Source organism: Lytechinus variegatus, chromosome 7 (assembly GCF_018143015.1).
Source record: "Lytechinus variegatus isolate NC3 chromosome 7, Lvar_3.0, whole genome shotgun sequence".
In the NCBI taxonomy this organism is placed as follows: Eukaryota; Metazoa; Echinodermata; class Echinoidea; order Temnopleuroida; family Toxopneustidae; genus Lytechinus; species Lytechinus variegatus.
The window spans coordinates 5,796,229-5,805,447 of record NC_054746.1 but is presented as its reverse complement, the minus strand read 5'-3'; the positions used below and the strand labels follow the sequence as shown (position 1 = coordinate 5,805,447).

The 9,219-nt window shown below is 36.1% G+C and overlaps 1 long non-coding RNA gene across 2 annotated transcripts; it reads right to left on the bottom strand.

The window, feature by feature from the left end:
- Positions 1 to 607: 607 nt before the first annotated feature.
- On the bottom strand, positions 608 to 3,278 carry LOC121418292. 2 transcript variants are annotated; one of them, XR_005970445.1, is made up of 3 exons: positions 2,842 to 2,879; positions 1,753 to 1,838; positions 608 to 1,299 (listed from the first exon to the last, which is right to left on the bottom strand). It is a non-coding gene; the product is annotated as an uncharacterized LOC121418292 (long non-coding RNA). The 2 variants fall into 2 exon arrangements; XR_005970444.1 differs by having other exon boundaries at positions 1,753 to 3,278.
- Between the last annotated feature and the right edge of the window lie 5,941 nt (positions 3,279 to 9,219).

The following is a 9,219-nucleotide window of genomic DNA, read 5'->3' as shown; positions in this document are numbered from 1 at the left end:
GCTCTCATGATGTCACAGTAGTATCACATTTGAGTACAAGGTGCAACATCTTGTGCCATTTGTGCATAAAAATTTTATGGTAGCAATATATCATCACAAATTGGTGATTAATAAACGAAAATGACCAAGATCAGATAATTTGATTCAAAATTAACATGTTTATTACGAAATCCATTTTCTGAAACATTGAAAATAACATAACAACTAGAGTCTACAAGCATTAAATTAGATTAAAAAAAATAAAGGATTTAGTCCATTTTCTACACTTAAGTCAAAATATACAATGTTTATTAGAATTTCACTCAAAATATGTTGATGAGCCTAATAATCAATATGAGGGATGTATCCAAGATTTCATAAAAAGATCATAAAAATCTGAGATATTCTGTTTATTCTTTCCACACAAGTTTGTCACTCAGAAAAAGAGTAAATTCCTTCCAAATTTGCGGACAAGAAATATTCTACTAATGTGAGAGCACTCCACATAAAAAGGGGGGGGGGGCATAATTCAAGAATCTCCCTAAACAGTGCCTTTCCAAGTCAGTGAATCACTAACAAAATTTGATATTGCCTACTGTCACTGTGGGTAGAATTCAATCTATTTTAAAAAATATAGTCTATTTATATATTTTTGCAGAGGAAACCCATTTCAAAACTTTGAGTAAGATAACAATAAATGCAATTTAATATCCCTATAATTATTGAGCCATTATTATGACGACTTGCAATTATGGTAACTTTGTCCAAGCCCATTGCAGCTACCATAAAGACCTTGATTTCTTGCTCAGCCCTGTTACCATGGTAATTGTCATAGTGACAAGATTACAATAGTAATAACTTGTTTATGGAATGAGGTCCAGGAGTGATACTAAAATTATTTCTTAATCCTCTGATCACCTTTATTAACATTTATCTACGCATGATTTTTATTTCAAAACATAAATTTTTGTCTTGTATACAATAGTCCTTTAAACTGGAAATTATATTTAATTTCACAAAAACTTCTAAGAACTAGTAGAAATATTAAATATTAATAAAAGGATATACATTTGCCCATTGGAAAAAAAATAGTTCTTTCTTGTATTTTGTGTGAAATTTTGTATACTTTAATGTCATATTGCCAGCTGATGAACCTGAACTCTTTTCTACAGATGTACAGTTTAAAGAACATTCACTGCTTTGTTGATATATCTATTCAAATTAATTTGAAGTAACTACTTATTAGCTTGGCCTTCATATATCTTCCGTCTTGGTACTTGTTGTGATACCAGTACTTAAACAGCTTGGGCAGTGGGAAACCTGCATTGTAAAAAATAGAGAAAGAACAAAATGAGCTGCTGATGTAAATCATTTTTACTCATCTAGTCCAGTTTTATTAAGAAGATTTAAACTCTATTTAATACTTTTGTCACTTTTGTCCTACATACAGATAAATTGATATATCAATATAACTATTTACAGTATGTTTTGATAATAAAGAATCCAAATTAATTCAAATATTTATCAGATGATAACTGTTAATATCATGTTTTTATGTACATGTACATAGACAGAAGGTATGGTCGGTGAAAATGGAAATACTGGTGAATCTGAATTCAAGCAAATATTAACTATCAATGGAGCTTTATTTGTACATATCTTATCTTGATTCAGCTCAATTAGCCATACCCCCTCCCCCAAAAGAGGGAATATTTATTTATTTAGACTTTAGCTTAGATACAGCCTGTATTATTATTAAAACAACAAGCATACCTTGCAATTTTCCAATTCAGATATCCTGTTCCTCTGTTTGTCCCTCTGACCGGGTGTGAACTGCTAAAATCTTGGTCCTATTGGATCTGCAATAAACATTTTTTTTTAAGTTTGAGAGTACGGTATTAGAGATAAATAAACTAACCCCAATAACTACTCTTCTTAAACAATATTTAAAAAATTTCAAGCTGTCCATATCATTGGCCTAAGAATATTCCAAAATTGATTATCTGGTCGGTCCAAAAACTTCATTCTCTCTCTATCATAAAGTTTCACAGAGAAGCATACGCATATTACTGTGTATTAAAGTAAAATGATTCCAACCAATATTGCTCCAGCTGTATAGCTGAATCAGGACCTGGTCTATACTGGTCCTGTATATAACTAAAGTCAAATCACAACACATTTGAATGAAGTAAACACTAAGAATTTTTCAGAATACCACCCCAGGCCAGGCCCAGGGCATCCTGTTCAAATGGAAACTTGATTTGCGTCTAAGACATTTCATTCAAATCTAACACTAAATCATTTCATTCATGATTACTCTGAAGTAAAAAGTTTTTGAATAAAAGAAGCTGCTGAGAATTATACTTATTCATATAAAGATTTAAATAGCGTGACGGACTAGACCTAAACTTCAACTTTCAAGCTTGAACTTAAGTTTGGGCCTAGTCCGTCCCCGCTATTTTCATACCCCATGACTACATCGACAATCTCGCTAGCCGGCTAGCACCGGCGATATCAAGACCGGATCCCGCTCTGACCAAAATCGAGTTTCTCGTTACTAAAACAGGAGGTCTGAAACAAGTCCACATCTACCCCTGATAATTGACAATAAAACTGAAATACAGGTTTACTTTTTGCCTACATGAAGCATATTCCGATGAAGGTCTACGACAAATGGTAAGTTAGGCCTATTTTTTCTGAGAAACTAAATGACAGATGATTTATTTGGAAGTCAGGCAAAAGAAATGGGAGTGTATGGAAATGGAGGTTTACGTAGTAAAGTAATACGGGATGGGCCCCGAACCCCAGCGAACACATCACCATTGCAAGTGAGATCAAAACATGAAAATGAAATTAACTTACTTTTATTCTTATGGAATGTCATTAAATTAATATTGATGTTCCCTCCAAGATTTTCTGCTCCAATGAAGTTCACTCAGAAATCACGATTTCGAACATCAATTCTATAAACAGATGATTAGTCGAGCTATTTCGTTGTAGAAACTGGAAATTCGCAGAGTCCGAAAGAACAACACTTCGCACAGATCTCGTTGGGAATTGTGGGAAGGAAAAAACGTGTTTAATTCATTATATATGAATAAAACATTAGCGTCTTAGCCAATCATAGAAGTGCATTTTGCGTAATTTGACGTCATTCTTATGAATAAAACATTGACCCTCCAAAATCACCCTTCAAATTGTCCGCCGGCAGCCATGTTGGCTGTGTACAAAACCTATGGGAAATAAAAACGCGCGAAAAGAGTTACCTCTCTAGCTCCCTTCGGGAGCTTACGTATACGTAAGATCGTATCTCTGTGGATATCCGATGATTTCCGCCAGGCTAAACGAGAGGGATTTCACCCTCCCCTGTACAGCTCTCGACATTCGATTTTGTTATATTGCACTGTGTGTGAGACCCGGGGGGGGGGGGGCACTTACATTGACGAGTGGATACCATGCGCGACCAAAAAAAAACACGTAAAAAGGATGTCCTTTTCACGATAGGGCACGTTACGTACGTAACGTGAAAAGGGTGTCAAAATAAATACAAAAATAATGAAAAAAGGGTATCTATTTCGCTAGGAAAATTACGTGTTTAGGGTTGAATTTGCGGGGATGATAAAACAAAATTAAAATGTTTTATAAAGGATGTCCTTTTTGCCCCAACACTACGTGTTTAGAGTCCTATTTGCGCGAGGTGTAGAAGGTGGGGTCGTACTAAACCAAATAACATGAATAAGGTAAAGCCGACAGCCAAAGGACCCGTAACAATAAAACATTCCTGTACTTGTTTAGGGGTTCATTTCAGGGAATATTTGCCAAGAGTATCGTTTTGTTTCCAATACTTGTTAAGGGTAGGGTTTCACACGCCAATACTTGTTAAGGGGTGCATTTTCAGAATATGGAAATTACGTGTTTAGGGTGCTTTTCGAGACCCCATGGTCGCGCATGGTATCCACTCGTGAATGGAAGTGGCCCCCCGGGGTGTGAGATATAGATTCACCGAGGAAAGGCGTTGTGTAGTATTCAAATCTTTTGAGTATTTTGTTTAATTTTTCTTCTTATCTGGGTCGTACCAATCTGCCTTGATTGCTATTCCTGCAAATTCTGTCATTGACCTCAATTTTTCTGCTTGTTGTTGGTTTTTGCACATAATCTTTAAATCATTTCTTCCTCTTTCAATCTTTTGCACTTGCCCTACATTTTCATTTAGAAATTTAGCCCCGGAATCAGCCCTTTTGATCGGGTTAATTTTAACAACGTTTGATTCTATACCTTCTATGATAATGGTCAGCCCTTGTTGTTTTACAGGCGAGTCATTAATGGTGCTGATCCTTGCTCTTTTGGGCTTTGACTACTTCTAACCTTCTTTGGTATAGTATACCATTCTCCTTCTTCTGTTGTATTTTCTCGAGCTTCGGTAATAGTTTGATCACTAAATACCTCACGGTCAGCCACCATAGGCGATGGTGGGCGTATTCTCTCTTGCGATTGATAATAAATCGCGCTAGCATAATCTTCATACGCCTCCTCGCCAGAGGAGGCAGAAGTAGCCATTTTGATAAATCACAGACACATTTGTTATTTGATTTGTTATGGTGGTTAGTGTTATTTATTGGTGCTAATGAGTGAATAAATATAAAGGGACTGACTGCACTGCTACGATTTATATGCTAACACCAACAAACGAAGAGGGCAACAACAATACTCTCACCCACCCAAAATAGAAAGAATAATCAACATTTTCCGAAAACCTGAAAAGAAATCTGAAATTTTCTGATGAGTGACATTTAAAGATTGCTCGTAATTTTTTGATTTCAACAAAAGAATAAAATATTTTGCACAACACCCTAATCCAAAACAATTTCAAACACAAATGGAAAATTATGTTAATTAAAAAAATGTTATTATTTATAACGGGAAATTCTAAGCATTTTTTGTGACCATGAACAGGATGAGTATACAACACTGCACACTGACACACTCACACTGTCACACATACACACATGCTGTCGAACGTCTATCCGACCCCCTCCTTTAGGTTTAACATTGATTCGGCGCCCCCTATATCGATCTTCAATTCGGTGACGTCCCTGGGCGTTGTGGCGTGCGCCTGCATGTAATCCAGGCTATGTGGGGAAGTTACAAATTGATCAAGAGGTTCGAGGTTCGAGCCCTGGTCACGTCTTTTGGATGGTGACGTTAAAGGTCGGTCCCCGACGTAAATAATCTCATCTGATTGATACACGTCTGACAAAACTCAAATACACACAGTCACACACACATCTAGGTAGAACATCAATACGGCGCCCTCAAGGTTGAAGATCAATTCGGCGCCCCTAGTGTCGATTCGCGGGCGCCCGAGGTCGAACTTCAATTCGGCGCCCCTAAAGTATAAAATCAACTCGGCGCTCCTTGAGTTGAAGATTAATTTGGCTCCCCTACGTCGAACTACATTTCTGCGCCCCTGAGGTTAAACGCAAATTCAGCGCACTCCATGTAAGACATAAATTAGGCGCCCATTAAAGGTAGTGACATCTATTCGGTGCCCCCCCCCAGGTTGAACATCGATCTATTCGCCACCCCCTATGTCGAACATTAATTTTATTCGGCACCCCAGGTCGGACGTATTCGGCCCCCCTTAGGCGCCCCTAGGTTGAAGATTAATTTGGCGCCCCTAAGTCGAAAGTTAATTCGGCGCCCTCATGGTCAAACATGAATTCGGCGCACCCTCTCATGCCTATGTCAAACTTCAATTCGGCGCCCCTAGGTCGGACATATCTAACCTACAATATTATGTTGTATTTCAAAAAGGGTTTTTCATTTAGAAAAAGGACATATTTCGATTCGCAAAAAAGGGAATATTTCCTACAGGGATTTGTTTGGGGGGAAGGTCAGGTGTGAGCCTTCAGCCCCTTTATTCCACCGCCCTTATGGGAAGGGGCTGATTTATCGTTACCAGGGGTGTTTACGCATATACTATGCACAATTCTCTCAGAGGGGTGATCATAGGCTTATGAGGCTCCGGGGGGGCAGTCAAATCTATTGCATGCGTGACCAAAAAAAACGCCTTTTAAGGGGTGTTTTTTCAGTTTTTGACGCGGGCCGCGCGTGCACCCGTTCAGGCCTTCAAAAGCACTGATTTGCAAGAAAAAGGGTACGTGGGTTTGAAAAACTGGTCAATGGTCAATCGCGGGGTAAAACGTATTTAGAGTATTTTTTTCAAAGCTTTTTTAAAGACTATAGCCAGCACGCCTGTGTTTGGGTATCTTCTTCCCCAAGGTCATATTCTGGCGACAACTTCTTCGGGGGCCAAATTGTGTAAATAAGCCCCCGAAAAACTTGTTAAAGGGGGTTGTTTTGCACACAGAGAAAAAAACTCGTTTAGGGGGTGTTTGGAAATAATTTGGTCACGCATGTGTACAGCAATACATTTGACCCCCCCCCCCCCCCCGGCGCGGGATGCGCGTTTCCGTTTTATACCCTGGCCAATGCAATCTCCGCAAAACTAGCTAAAAAGCGACTAGTGAAAAGTCAATACGCTTGTGTACATTATCAACTGGGCGCGAGATGTAAAAAATGCACGTTCAACACGAATGTTTGCCTTTGCCGAATTGCTGGTAAGATATTGCCCTCTCACTGTCATGGAAGAATAATAACATATTCTGTAACCGTTGTTGGTATGACATTGCATTCTTATATGAGAAGAATGGGGTAGGTTGTAAAATGGACCTTTGTTTATTTTTAGATGAAAGAAAAGCAATCAGAGTATTATATATAACCAATATATCATAACCATTATAAAATAAAATTCTGAGAAAATGGAGATATCCGCTCAAAGCAGTGCTTTTTATCAGGAACACCTGATAACCATGCATGTTATCATGTCTGTCTGTCTTACCGTAAAAGTTACTGCAATAACAGTGATTGGATCTTTTACCACAGTTAATCTTTCAAAATGTTTTATTGGGTTTTCATATTTTGTATAACAAATCACATATAATTATTAAAAGTAATTTAAAATATAACAGAATAAATAAATAAGAGAAGAAAAAAGGCAGCATACACATTATTAGTTTACATTAGAAAAAGTACAGCTTATCTACAGATAATACTTGATAAACATGTAGTAAAAGCAGTCATCTTGTCTCTTCTATGTATTCTTCATCCCCTTTTAGTAAAGATTAACAAAATTCCCTCCTCAGAAGGCATATTAAGATTTTTTTCAGTTACAACAATTGATGATAGAATACAACTTAAATCTCAAAAAATTGATGATAGAATACAACTTAAATTTCCGAAAATGGCTTGTAAGTTTATTATTTTTCTTGCTATTACCACAGTGAATTAAGTTGCTGGAAGCATCATGTTTTCCGTCTGTTTGTGCACCGTTTGTCTGTCCATCTGTTACACAGTTCTCATTATCGCGACAACAGCTATATCGATGAAACTAGGAACTTTGTTATTTGTTATCTGATTTTGAGAAAATCTTCAGCATTTTGCTCTTTACGTGAATATTACTCAATTTATTAAAATAGAAATATTTTCAGCCTGGACGTTCCATTTAAAAGGAAAATAACTGGACAATACTTTGTTGATTATAAATTGCTACAAGTAGATTTTATTTTGTTTTGTAGTGGTGATAATATTATTAGTAGTTTAGTACTTTATCATCATTAGCATAATTGTTATATGATTATGAATTACTTAGTTTCGGTTGTCAATATTATCATGATTACTATTTTTTATCATCACTATCATTTATTATTATCATTATTATTTTATCAACATTATTATTAGCGTCATTGTTATGAATAGTATTATTATCATTTTAGTAGTAGTAGTAGTAGTAGTAGTATAGTAGTAGTAATAGTAGTAGTAGTAGTAGTAGTATAGTATAGTTGTAAGTTATTTATATAACTCCGACTTTCTTCTTCTTCAGTGGCTTCTTCTTATCATCATTATCATTTACATGATAATGATGATAAGGCGTGGCCTTCTATATTATTGATAAACTAAAATTTAAGATCCGTTCCGATGTGAAACTCTTGCATGCAGAGTCTTTGTTCATTGAAATTGAAAACACAGGATTTTAAAATATCATCATAGATTTGATTTATAGACCACCAGGCTCTAATCTTGATTTGTTTTGTGAGGAGCTAGAGCAATATTTATATGCAATACGTAATGAAAATAAACATACTTTTATTTTTGGTGATTTTAGTATCAATTTCCTACCCTCGGTCGACAATAATCACTCAATCAATTTTATGAAACTAATGTACTCATTCGGCTTCCATTCATTCATCAATAAATCCACTAGAATCAACCTAAATTCATCTACTCAAATTGACAATATTTTTTCCAACGTACATAGCAACATGAATAATAAAATGATAGGAGGAATTCTATGCTCTGAAGTTTCAGACCACCTACCAATATTTTTAACTTGTGACATGAAATTACCGTGCCCCAAATCAATTAACCAACGCTCATATCGAAAAGAATCTAAACGTAATATTGAATTAATGAAGCAAGACTTATTACTTGAGGGGTGGGAGGATGTCTATAATGAAACTGACGCAAACACATCGTATAATCTCTTAAATAATAAATTACAACATTATTATGAAAAGAATATTCCCATACGAAAAGTAAAAAATAATCGAAAAACACCCAAACAACCATGGATAACAAAAGGTTTATTAAAAATCAATACAGACACGTAATTGCCTTTGCAAGTCACATTTACGCAATCCTACTGAAGCCAATTTAAAACAATACAAAGTATATCGCAACAAGTTAACAAAATTAATTCGTTTATCACGTAAAATCTATTATACAATAGAATAAAAGATGCCAGTTCAAACACTTATACTACCTGGAAAATCATCAAAGAACTAATGGGAACAAGTGCAGATCCCCCACCTACTGATGACATGACTTTAAATGGTTCCAAAGTTGACTCTTCCCTTCATGCAAACTCATTCAATTAATTTTTCACAAATATCGGACCCGAACTTGCAAGCAAGATCAATAGCCAAAATGCGCATTTCACAGATTTACCTCCCCGAACCTAATCCACATTCATTTTTCCTGAACCATACGAACCCCACAGAAATTCTCAACATTACACGGTCTCTTAATAGCTCCAAATCTCATGGGCATGATAAAATTAGTATGTCTCTTTTAAAAGAAATAATTCACCCGCTTGCAAACCCTCTTAGTCATGTTTTTAAT